Source organism: Acromyrmex echinatior, chromosome 7 (assembly GCF_024713525.1).
Source record: "Acromyrmex echinatior isolate Ae372 chromosome 7, ASM2471352v2, whole genome shotgun sequence".
NCBI classification, from domain to species: Eukaryota; Metazoa; Arthropoda; class Insecta; order Hymenoptera; family Formicidae; genus Acromyrmex; species Acromyrmex echinatior.
The window spans coordinates 11,213,578-11,226,577 of record NC_141858.1 but is presented as its reverse complement, the minus strand read 5'-3'; the positions used below and the strand labels follow the sequence as shown (position 1 = coordinate 11,226,577).

General features: G+C 31.9%; 2 long non-coding RNA genes across 2 annotated transcripts; one reads left to right on the top strand and one right to left on the bottom strand.

Moving 5' to 3' along the window:
* Positions 1-89: 89 nt before the first annotated feature.
* Positions 90-2,083, top strand: LOC147909185 (uncharacterized). The gene is made up of 2 exons (XR_015545608.1): positions 90-231; positions 1,071-2,083. It is a non-coding gene; the product is annotated as an uncharacterized LOC147909185 (long non-coding RNA).
* A 3,916-nt stretch (positions 2,084-5,999) lies between these two features.
* LOC147909184 (uncharacterized) lies at positions 6,000-12,964 on the bottom strand. The gene is made up of 3 exons (XR_015545757.1): positions 12,631-12,964; positions 12,444-12,538; positions 6,000-10,725 (listed from the first exon to the last, which is right to left on the bottom strand). It is a non-coding gene; the product is annotated as an uncharacterized LOC147909184 (long non-coding RNA).
* Between the last annotated feature and the right edge of the window lie 36 nt (positions 12,965-13,000).

The window sequence follows — 13,000 nt, the reverse complement described above, 5'->3', positions numbered from 1 at the left end:
GAACGAGCATTCCCCGTCTCTCGTCTCGTGGTGGTGAGAGCACCCTACGACGACGCTGTTGGCTGCGCGCGCGCTGCGTTTCCTCGCATGGCACACGACGCCGACAGCAGGTGGTGCGTGTGAGTGCCGCGCACACGAATCCCACACAACCGTTGATACAAGGGACGTCTCTGCCCACGCGATGACCCAACTACGTCTTCCCGACGGATCCCCGGCTTTCTACGTGGCATCGTAAGGATCGCTATGGGTGGGAATTATGTTGTTATTTTGCTGTCGAAAGCCTGTCAGCCGACATTATCGGAGCCATAAGATTTTGCCGTTATCGAACGCATCGGTTTGATAGTTACTAAGAAAAAAATATTCTAAAAATTTAAATTTTAATAAATATTTATTTATTGTAAATAGTGCAAACTGAATGTTTATTTACAATAAATAAATATTTACCCTAAAAAGAAATAATAGTTAGTTAAATTAAATTAATGATTTTGTGCCAAATAAATGTATCTTTATATTTAGTAAATATTTAATTGGCACTGTTCAAACGAATGATTTTTTTTTAATTTAGAATATTTTTCAATGCGTGGATGGAAAGTCCTTGCGTTCTGCATCCCGCTAATAATTAGTATAATGTAGTATTTAATTTTCTTACTCTAATTGCGGTTATTCCTCGGCAACGTGAATTTTAATTATTTCATCAGTAACAAAGGTCTTTGAAAAACATAACAATTTTTTTATTGTTTCATATTATAAAACTCCTGAAATAAAAAAATTCTGATATACTTGTCAAAGCTTTAACATCGAGTTTTTATCTACATCACCGAAGATTCGAATTGTATTTTACTTATTTTTTATAGATTTAAATTTATTTACAGTGAGAAAATAAAATTATATCAAGTGCAGCATTACTTTAATTAAAAATAATTTTATTACTTTAATAACACTATTAATGAGATGAATACGTCATGCTATTGTTCGAGTAAAATTTTATTTGTTTCATTAATATTGTTATTGAATTAATAAGATCATTTTCAATTAAAATAATGCTATTAATATATTGCATTTTTTTCTAGTATATCAAAATTCATAATCAAAATATCGATAACCTTAAGGTATCGATAACCTAAGGAATCCAATTGCCAGTGGAGTGTCAAAGCCATCTTTGTATCGAGACATTTTCTCAAGATTATTGAATTCTATATGAAGATCTACATCCTTTGTAAAATGGAGAAGAATACAAAGGCATCTTTAGTCACCCTTTACGACAACAAATCCTTATTGCTGTAATTCAATATTTCTGTAATCCAAACGACGCTTCTTCGAAAGGGCATAGGTCCGTTTATGCTCTCTCGTTAGCCCTTGAAACTCAACGCGACCGTTAAATATATATGGCTCGTCTCATCTTGAAAGAATGCAGCCTTCACCTTAACAGGATCGAGGAGAACCTACAAAGTATGAGATTATTTATATTCTCTATTAAGCTATTTCTGCTCTGCAGCTTTTCATATTTATAATTTTCTTCATGAATTTATATAAGAGCAGGAGATATAATCTAGCATTCTTATCTTTGATCTAGCGTTAAATTAAAATACCAGCATAAAAGAAAAGAAAACTGACACGTTTCGCTATTGTTAGTACCCCATTGCAACACAGATAGAATGCCACGGATGGTAGAATTAATAGAAAGTTAAAACACTACTAGGCATAGCAACCCCGCTGCGTCATGTAATGTCTATGATGACGTTACCTACTTGTCTTTAATTTTAATGCGATAGTTATGCAAACGTCATAGGAATAGTTTTCTTTGGCATTTCAAACGATGACGTTATACACGACGCGGCTCTACAGACGGTCTATGACAGGAACATGTATACTTAAGTAGTAGAGCTGTGTGTATTTTCAGCCGATACATTATACGTATATATAGGTATCTATCATTCCAATCTCCATTTCTCAAACATTTACTTTCTCAATGCGAACGTTCCAATAAAAGAAATTGGCACAACGATTAAAAGATTAGATTGTAATAGTAGCAAAAAGATAAAACAGGCGATGAAATCAATAAAAATTCAATAGAAACGTAAAATTAACACGACTCCCTTTTGTCTCAAATATTTTTAAATCTAAAGCTGTATATAAAAAGTGACAAATTTAATAATAAACTATTGAACTTTTAACTCGTATTCCCTTCAATGTTTGCACTTCGAATTTGAATTTATTTTTATAATATTAATATATATTTCATGTGTCATAATAACTTAGTGCTTGAATTTTTGAAAATTTTCATTCACAAATCATAAATAAAATTCATGCGAGAAATATGGCTGAAGATGTAATATAATAAGAAACTTGGACCCTAAGATCTTTTTCTTAATCTGAAGGCACCGTTTTCTTCTCGATTCCCAAAATTTATATTAATTATGGTTACGAGTTTAGGGATGAAAATCCAGTAACGATCTCACGGCGAAATCAGCACGGCCTAGCGCGCCATGAAAGAGAAGAGATTCTCTCTCCAGCCTCTACCTTCCCCTCGTTCGCTATTCATCCCCAATCGCCTAGCTTCAACCCCCGCAACAGGCCATACGCCTACGCGAGAACGGTACGGCGCCCACGCGCGTTTCTACCCCATATCGAGAATCGAGCTGAGATCAGGGGTTGGGCGGAAGGGAGCGTATTTTTTTTCTCGCGTCAGCAGACCGACGCTCGACGACCTCCGCGTCAGGGTTTCCCACCCTTTAACCGCTTGAACGGCACCGTTCGCAACGTACACGCGAAAACAATAAAGATGACAAATGTTCTCAATCATTTCATTATTGCATACTTTAGTCTGTCGTCTTTTCATACAATTTGAAATGTATAATCTGTTGTGGAGGAATATATACCATATATGTAGAGCGCCTTTTCTATTTTTAAGGGAACTCTTTTTATTTTTATTTAATTGGACCGCGCCATACAGAGTACTCCAATATCACTTAAAAAATTGCAATATTTTGTAAAACATTTCTACAATATTTCAAAAAATATTGTAGATATATTGCTGGAACACATTATACAATATTTCAATGATTAATCCAGTTATTGTTAAAATATTATTGATTAGAATCACATTTCAAAATATATATGAAAGTTGAATCCAGAAAACATTCGCTAAATTTGCATATTTGCATTTATATAATATATATACATGCATATTTCTTATTACAGAACTTCTGAATGTTTTCTTCTTGCAAGAAACGTATCCATCTAGAAGCGGGACCGCGTACTTATTAATTAAATTATAATATTGCAGTAATATATTTCCTACAGAATATTAAAGTTATAGTACATATTTCGACAATATTGGTACAATATTACTAATAAATATTAAAACTGCAATTTTTGTAATATTATGAATTATTAAAATATTGCTACGATATTTTATGCTGTAGGAATTGTCTTTAGAGATTTTTTCATATAGGAATATTTGTTATTTTTGCAAAGAGGTTCTCTGGGACGTGATCTTGGGAACCTCTAAAGAGGTGGCTCTAATCCTTGAAATATGTCTAAGACTCCCGGGGGAGGGAGAAAGGGAGAGTGGCGTCACTGCACTTAAAGTAATATCATGTTCGATAACATCAATGGATGAGTACTCGTATAACTGTGAAGACTCATTCCTTGATGAGCGAAACGAAAACTGACGTCGAGGTCATAAACATGGATTATTTTCGCCTATGTTATAAATTATTTGCTTTGCAATAATATTTATTTTGGCGAATGCTTCACATATTTGTACAGCTTTACGTGAATATTAATCTCGATGACAAAAGTTGCTTAAAATCTTTGGGCAATCTATAAATTCGCGACAGGATTCGAAACGGGTTTCTATTTATAATTTTATGTCGCGTGCTTTTTATATATGCGTGTGTAAGTTCTCCAGGTCAATTATCCAATGTATTACACGACACATAAAATTATAAATAGAATTCTGTCCCAAATTCTGTCGTGAATTATAAACGATCTGAAAATGAGTTTAAGATAATCCAATTTTAGATAATCTACGAATCATTTCTATTCGTAATTTTATTGGCATTAAAATATAATAACGCCATTTGATTCTAATTCATGACACACTTTACTGATGCTTAAAAAAGCATTATATCTTTCAGTTTCATATAAGTATGCTAAATTATACATATATGTAGATATATACAAGTATGTATATAATTTTGATTTTGGAAATATAGAATATATGGAGCCGTCTCATATAATTATAAATACATAAGCCAGTTTTAAATGATCTACTATTTGTAATAGATTTCTATTCGTAATTTTGTTAAACTCTACCCTTTTTAAAAAAAAGGCATCAAGTGTCTGTGATTCTCTCAGAAAAAAAAATATAAATTATTATACGTGCTTCTATGTGTGTCGATCGGTCGAAATGTGCAACTAAATCCTAACACTACTACAATTAAGTGTGCCAAATTATATATAATTATAATATTGTATAAATTATACATGTATATGTATCTATTAATATCTATTAGTATCCATTAAATCTAATATATGTAATTTATATATAATATATTAGGTGTTGGAATTAATTCGTAGCGTTTTTTAATGAAAGAATGTTATTTATTTCACATGAGCATTAAAAAATACATTAATGAAAGTACTTCCCATCACTTGTAAAACGCTACGAATTAATTCCAACACCTAATAATTATACAGATCTATACATAATTTTATAATATATATATGGATAATTATACATATATACATATATACATATATACATGTATATAAATTAATTATATATAGATAAAAAAAAATGTAAACATATACATATACATAAATTATGTGCAGGATGTTTCTCAGAACTTTAAAGATAAATTTCAAGGAATGGTAGAACTCAAGAAATTTTTATTAAGAAAATTGTGTCCTCTTTCGCATTTTTAAGGAGTTCGAGAAAGAGCTGCACGTTCTTGTTCGTATTGGTTGTAAGTACACAATCGATCGGTAGCATTACGTGTGTCGTCTGACAATATTAGTCTAAGCTTCTGTTTCTTTTGTCTAAGCTTTGTTCCTTTTGTAAAAACGAAATCAAAGAACTAGTATTGTCAGATATCACACGCGACTAGATACACATTTCCTTAAATATGTATTAAAGGATACAGTTTTTTTAACGAAAGCTGATTTTATTGGTGAGATCTACCATCCCATTGAAGTTTATCTCTAAGATTCTGAAACATTCTCAGTACGTATAATTTAACACATTTGTATTAAATTAAACGACATAAAACTTTTTAAGCTGCTATAAAATGTGTCACAAATCAAAAACAAATAGCACACGCGTTATTACATGTACATGTATATTTTATAGTGTCCAAAGTTACGAACAGAATCTATCATGAATTGCGGATCTAAAATTGGCTTATACATGTTTTATATTTATATTATGGGAAGTTTCAATTTATATATACAGCCTTGGCCAAAACTATTACGCAATTTATTTATTAACTATTAGGTGTTGGAATTAATTCGTAGCGTTTTTAATGAAAGAATGTTATTTATTTCACATGAGCATTAAAAAATACATTAATGAAAGTACTTCCCATCACTTGTAAAACGCTACGAATTAATTCCAACACCTAATATTATTTAAAATTTTAGCTAAAAAATTAATTCATGAAATTTGCTGTAAATTATTCTTTGTTTCAAGAATTTATGCATAATATCGGTAACCAATAGACAACGCAGGTAAAAGAATTGCAATCTATATTTTGAAAAAAATATAGATACCTGATAACTTTGATCAAGGCTGTATTTCATGTCTCACAACTAAAATTGCTTCTGCCGGATTCATTAGGCGCGATTTATCGCTGCCCATCGAGCCGATCGAGCGTCATCGACATGAACGGCAAATATACGCGATGGATACAAATGGCCCGCGACTATTTCCATTCGTATCTCTGCCATAAGGCATAAGTGCGCGTAATCATGCCCGATTCTCCCGAGCAATCTCGATCGGAAGAGAGCGTTTTGATCTAAGGCGAGGTAACGAGTGGTCGCGGACGTCGTTTTATGAGGGCTGGTCTCTTTCGTGAATAAGCGAGTCGTCGTTCTCCATCGCTTCGCCACTTCAACTAACTTCAGCGCGAAGGGCTGCGATGGTTCTCCCGGTACATCCGCCCTCGTACCGTAATTGACCTATTTTCGTCAGCGTCGTCGTCGTCATCGTCGTCGTCGTCGTCGTCGTCGTCGTTGTCGTCGTCGTCGTCGTCGCAATGTGCCGCAGAACGCTTGCGCAAATTCGTTTGCACGCGTATACGACACGGGGGAGGACAGGTGCAGCTTCCGGTAAATTACGAGAGTCCGCATCGGAGAGTTCCTTTTCAATTGCGGAAGAATAAAGGCACGCGTTCACGTTGCATCCCCTTCACGACGAGATGTGACTACATGAAGGGATCATTATCTCCGGATCGATTGAAAAATCCATCTCTAAAGCGGCGTCTACTATGAGATTTTATAAAACATAAGCTTTGAGTCTCAAGCTGTAAAAAATTGACCATCGTAGTCGATTATTCTCCTCACATTCGATCGTGATTGGTCAATTTTTTATGTCTTAAGGCTTAAATTTTATGCTTTAAAATCTCATTGTAGACGTCATTTTAGGCCAGTATTTACATTTACATTTTGTTTGTTTTTGTCGTATGATAAACGTGTATCGGTTTTACAAGAAAGAATCTCGCAGTGCTAAATTCTGAATATGATAATAAAATATTATAATAAAATTACTTCTACTCATTAAAAAATATTTTGATTTTTAAAAAAAATTTTTTAAATATTATTAATGTAGATGAAGTAATTTTACTGTAAAACATTTTTTGATATCTTGAATAATTTTTGAGAGAACCGAAAAAAGCTGAAAACCATTTTACATATAAAAAGTAATTTCTCCTTAAAACAGTTTTTGGGCTGTTATTAACATATTATAAAATATTTATTTATATAATCTATATGTATACAAAATTTCATTAAAATCAAAATTTGACACTTTGCGAGGTTTTCTCATTAATTCCAGAAAAGTTCTAATAAATCCTTATGCTTGGGTTAGTCCAAAAAAATAATTTAGTAAATCTTTATAAAGGATCTCTTAAAGGAAAGGTTTCATCTCTTTTTTTTCACTTTGAAACATTTCATGTACCAGAAAGTGTTATTTTCCTCGAATGCGTCACCTCGCTTCTCGTATGACACGATCGAACCCGGACAATTCCATTCGGGTGATAGCTCGAGCCTGTTCAAGTTTGCGAACCGAGATTGAGAATTTGACACGTGGCAACGAAAGTTTCAAGAACAAAAAATTTTATCGACAACTCTCCAAACGATAACTCGATAAAATTTTCCAGTTGATGAAATAACGTTTGAGAATATTTATTGCCGCTAGAAAATTAATTAAATTCACTATCAGACAAGATTCAAATGTTCCTCATACCTCGTCCGGAGGGAATTAATTTAATTCGCTATCTCTATAAATGTAAGATTCTATTTTTTGCGATACCTCTCTTCATGTACGTTGAATTATTGATAAATAAACGGAAAGTACACTCGCAGCGACCTTAATGCAAAAGCGTAATGAACTTTCCCTCTTTCTACTTCTCGCGTGGTAAATATTTTGCGCTTGAAAAATCTTTATCGCTACCATTTACTCGCGATGATTTACGAGCTATGTTATTTTTGCGGTTACGCAGCTTGCTTTCTTTTTCCTCTCGAGTTGAAAATAGCAACTGATCATTTGCGATACGATACCGTACTCAAACAAACTGGCAGGGAGAACAGAAAATACCGTGACGGGGAAAAGATCGATTTAATGCAAATTTCAATCAAGACAATAAGAATAATTGATATTAAAAATGAATATAATAACATGTCAAGTTATCGGAAATTATGAGAAATATCGAAAGATTTATGAATAATATTCCGGTGCACACACATGGGACATATCTAGAATTTTTTCGAAGGGAATTTTTATCAATTCTGTTATCACATAAACAGCAATTTTTTAATAAATTGCTTTTTCAGATATTTTAAAGCTTATAAGTAAATTTTAGAAAACGTCACGTTTCTTATTGTTTCTTATGTTAAATTGAATCTTTCAATCAAAAAAATGTTTTTATTTTATACGAATATCGAGTATATACATATATTTAAAGCAGTATAAAATTTTATACAAAAATATAATTTCTTATACTATTATTAACTATTATTTTGATGTTCTATGTATGTTTCGAGCTTCAAAAAATCAAATGTAGATTTATTTTTAAGAAATACTGCTTTAAAATGTATAAAATTGGGTATTTATGTAAAATAAAAAAAAATGTTTTTAATTGAAAGAGACTCAATTTAACATAAGAAACAACGTGACTAAAATTAATGATAAATTTCTTCATAAAAAGCAACCGTAAAACATTTAAGAAAAATCAACATCTGATATTCCCTGAGGTTTACTTGTTAGAAACAAAAAAAGATTAAAAAATTCTTTTTTGTTTCTAATTTTAAATAGAAAAATAGAGTTTGTAAATCATTTTTTATTTTTTTCCTGAAAAAAGTACAGGAAAAATATAGTAGGGCAAACATTTCAGGGAAGTTTAATCTTCTTGAAAATGTTTAGCTATATCAATATAACATTTTTCATTATTTATTTATTCTCAACTCAAGAAACACACAAAAATTAACAAAAAATCAAGATAATTTTATTTTGATGCTTAAAGCTAATAAACAGTTATGTTCAGTGATACAAATATTCATTTTGATTTTCTCTTGATTTGGTGTGTTACTTGGAAAAGGGAGTATCTTCATCAAAAATTAAAATCGTGTTAAGTTTTCTACGTAGAAGTCTCTCATCCATCTCTTTCCTTAATTCTTTCTTATATCTCTCCCTCAACTCCTCGCCCGGTTCAGTTTCGCGCACAGCTGACTGACGCTAAGCGTGATGAAAATTGGACGAAAAAGGAAAATGGACGGCACGCGATATTGCGAAGTTTCCGGTTTAAACGCCACACCCACGTCTTTTTCGACAAAGAGGGGAAGACAAAGTCGCGAGCTTTTCGCCTTCATTGGGACGGGCAATCGGCCGTGTGATCGCAAACCGAGGGTTTCGCAAAATCGCGCAAGTCTTCATCGAGTATCGCATCTTTCCCCTATCTCTCTCCCCAACCCCACAGGACGGACTCCCATTGACGTCAGTCTTTGAGTCGGCGAAGTGGCGAATCCCCGTGGCACGACCGGCCAAAGAGAGAGGGGGTTGATAGAGGGGTGAAATGGTTCCTCCACCTCGTCGACAGGGGTGAGAATACAGTAGCGTCACGCGAACTGTATTCTAGCCCCCTTCCGACATTTATTTATTCGTGTATCATCCACGAGCGAATTAAAAAGCACTCATTTATGTCGACAGCATGTCCTGGACTAAACGATTCTTGATTACTCTATTTTTACGACAGCTTGTAATTAGTTAGTCGAACTAACAGCGCTGCAAAAAGCATTTTATTTATAGATTTCAATAGTAAAAGTACGAACGAAAGCAATAAATGCATCTTTGATAGGTGAAAGGAAAAAAGATATTTAAAAATATGTTCCCAATAGATGCTGCGAATAGCAGAGATTAAATCGTATTGTGAAGTAAACAAAAATTTTAGCTTACTTTTACAAAATATATTAAAGAATAATAAATTCTTTTCTTATCAAATATCATATATTAAATATTATTCATTAAATTTGCTTTGGACTTTTGCTTTTCCAAGATAAATAAATTTAATAATTAGATTAAGATACTGTTTTAGAAATATTAACATTTTTCAGAATAATATTAATCTTTAAAATAACTATAAAATAAAACAGTTTTATTATAATATTATATTATTGTATATTATAATTGTAAACTGTATAAATAAAAATTTTCTTATTTAAGATATATTTTTCGATTCTCCCATTAAAAAAATAATTATGCAAATAAAAGTAATTCATAGAACAGAAATTGATCTATATGTAACATCATGAGTTATATTATGTCTATATGTTGTTAAAAGCAAATTAAATTACAATTGATGTATTTTATACAATTAAATTTGTTGAGGAGAAAATCATAATAGTGATATAAAATTACTATTACTTTATGTATGTTTCTACGAATAACTATTGGAACAACTACGTATAAACAATAAATTACAAGCGAGATGTTTGCATCACTTTCACGTTGAATTTTCAGTAATCGTGAGAGACAGAGGTAAATTCAAAGTCACGCAATTTGTCGGTATTGTGACAAAGTTAAGCAAATCTTTCGCGTCCCGGGCGTCAATGAAAGGGAATTAAAATTAATGTCACACTTACAAGGTTTCGGTGTATTCCCAGGGGTGAGATTAGCAGATACATTTGCGAATTAATCGCGCGATCGAGCGTTCCAACAGCACGACGATCCTCTCGCGCACTACGACCCTGTACAACGCGAAATGTAATGAGTTCGTGGAAGGGGTTGGTCCCGAAGGAATGGATCGATGTTTCCTCTGCGTACTAAAGGACGCCTGTTGATACGCGGCAAGAGCGGTTTCATTCATGAAAACGATGAAACAGCGCGAATCTCGTCTCGCTGCTGTGATCGCAATTATATTTCCTTTCACCATGTTATCTTGATATGCAAATGCGATTTTTTGAATACAATTCTGCAGTTGTCACTCGGGATGATATATCATGTGTTTTCTAGAAAAGATTATTTTTACATTACATTTTTAATTGCGGAAAAAATATCGGGTGCGATCTAGAGATTTCCATGCAGAAATCGACTACATATATAATTTTAAAAATGTTTTCTCAGACAATATGCCTGTATAAGAGCCAGTCTCGCCAATTCCGATTAACCTAATTGTTGATTAAGTATCAACTGTAATTGATCAATTCTGCTGAACAGCAATTGGTCAGTTCCAATATAACAATCAATCGATTAAGTTAAGTTTGGAATTGATGAGACCGGTCCTAAATGACATTATAAAGAATCTTTTAAGTCTCTTAAAAACTTTTGGAACTTATATGTCTAAAAAATATCTAAAACACATCATAAAGGCATCTTCTATAGACATTGCGTGTTGTCTGAATTGACAAAAGAATAAAGAAAATCTCTTCCCTGGTGAAAATGAAAATTGGAATGTAAAGTGGCGTCTACAATGAGATTTTAAAGTGTAAAATTTAAGTTTCAAGCTTTAAGCCATAAGAAATTGACAACTCACAGCTAATTATTCTCCTTATATTCGATTATGATTAGCTAATTTTTTACGGCTTAAAATTTCATTGCAGACATCGTTTAAGTCAAAAGAAAGAGTGACAGTAGGATAAAGACGGAACTTTTAGAAACCAAAAATTGAAACAACATTTAAAAAGCGTGAGTGTTTTTTTTATGTTTCATTGTCTCAATTTTCTTCACTTCTTAGAAGCCTCTATTATTATTTTCATTTATATTCTACACTGGAAAAAAATGTGCTAAATCTTAATGCAGCATATTTTTTCGAATAGAACTAAATAAACATTTACTTACAATAAATAAATATTTACTCAATTAAAAAAATAATGATTAAATCAAATGGTTTTTATATCAAATAAATATATTAGGTGTTGGAATTAATTCGTAGCGTTTTACAAGTGATGGGAAGTACTTTCATTAATGTATTTTTTAATGCTCATGTGAAATAAATAACATTCTTTCATTAAAAAACGCTACGAATTAATTCCAACACCTAATATGTTTATATTTAGCAAATTTATTTAAAACTATTCCTTAAAAAAAATATTCATTAAAATTTAATATTTTTTTTACATTTTTTTGCCAGAATTTATTACTGCATGTAATGTCCCGAAAAATCATAATCCTGAAAACTGAAAACTAAATGTCCCGAAATGTCAAATTATCGAAATTTAGACAGTGAGCTTCGAAATCGGTCATTACTGTTTATGGACATAGTGCTGATGCTAATTTATTAAAAATATATTGTAATGTAACAACAAATTCATATTTTCTTTTTTCCATAATAATGCACACAAAAGGTATTTCCTTTAATAGAAAATATATATTAGAAAATAATTATATGTAAAAGAGTCATAACTTTTATGTTTATATTAATTATTACAGATATATATATATAAAAGAAAATGAGATTACTTTCCTTTTGAGAAAACACAATCAATATAAATATCGTTCTATCTTTGTTATTTATTGACCAAAAAGGATAGAACGACGTTCAGGTCAACTATATCTCCTAATTAAAAAGAAATATATCCCCCAGTGAGAAATGATAATGGAATCGACATAGATTTCATTGTCATTTCTCACTGGGATATCGCTATTTTCGTTACGTACAATAATTTTAACTTTTATATTCTAATACGTATAATGATAAACAAAAGTTCATTCCAAGTTTGCTACTTACAACTCAAAGATTACCCAATCATATGCGCAAATTACCAGATTTACCTCACAGGTAAATTTACTAAAAGGTGGAACAACCGGGATCGATAAAAAATACTGAAAGATTACAAGATTTTCTTACTTGATATGTACAGATTCGTGATCATAGCTTTTTATTGTTTGAAAATATAGTCATTATTGATAGAAACCTAATTTCTCCTTGTTTGGCTCCGAAATTTCTTGAATTCTTGGCTCAAAGATGCCTGTTTCTTATTTGGAAACGAAATCAGCCTCCATTTTCTTTTTATAGCTCCTGCTTCCTTATAAACAGAGATCGTTATAGCCAGAACGGAAAGGCGGGAACTGTACACTAAATTATTAAGATTCTTTGAAATCTAAATGAAATGATTATAAATATGGAATGAGCAAAAAGAATGAAAACTTGATTTCGGATCATCTAGCGCCATCTATCGTATCCAGATTGTAATTAATTTCTCCGTTTAATTAGAGATGCTATAAGAGATACCATAGAGATACTATAAATTAGAGAGACTATAAAGATACTAATTTCTTCGTTTA